We start from the raw sequence: 601 nt of genomic DNA on the forward strand, positions 1-601 counted from the left end.
CCAAAACTCTCAAGTTATTGATCATAGATAAGTAGTGTTAGCGGGCCACCTATTCACTTGTGCTGCTACACCCATGTACTGTAACTAATACTGCTTCAAGGTGCCGAGATGATTCACTAAATCTAAACTTTTCTGTAGCTTTCATAGTGCTAAGAAAGCGAGGCCAACACTTCATCAAACTGTCACATGTATTGGCATTCACATCCTGCTTGTGATGCAATAGTTCTTACTAACTCTGCTATTGACTCTGGGTCACTGATTCCCAGGCTCGCCTCTCAAGCTTGTTTTAAGTAATGCACGTGTTGTGCTGTTTACTTCTGAATGTTGCTACTTGTATAACCAAGTTCTTGTTTATTAATTACTCAAGGCTCATTTCATAACACAGGTGTCCCATTGTTGCCTCCCTTTTTTTATTTCTATCTTTACTTGCTTGCTTGTATTGAAATGCTTAAGCTTTTATTCTAAGTATTTTTAAATATCCACAGCTATTGAAACAATTGATGAAATCTTTAAATGATTTTGTTAAAACCCTTAAATACTTACTCTAAGTACTCTTAAATACTCAAGGCTCTTGAAGCAATTGGTGAGATCTTCGAATTAC

The sequence above is a fragment of the Limulus polyphemus genome, unplaced genomic scaffold (genome assembly GCF_000517525.1).
Source record: "Limulus polyphemus unplaced genomic scaffold, Limulus_polyphemus-2.1.2 Scaffold3336, whole genome shotgun sequence".
Lineage (NCBI taxonomy): Eukaryota > Metazoa > Arthropoda > Merostomata > Xiphosura > Limulidae > Limulus > Limulus polyphemus.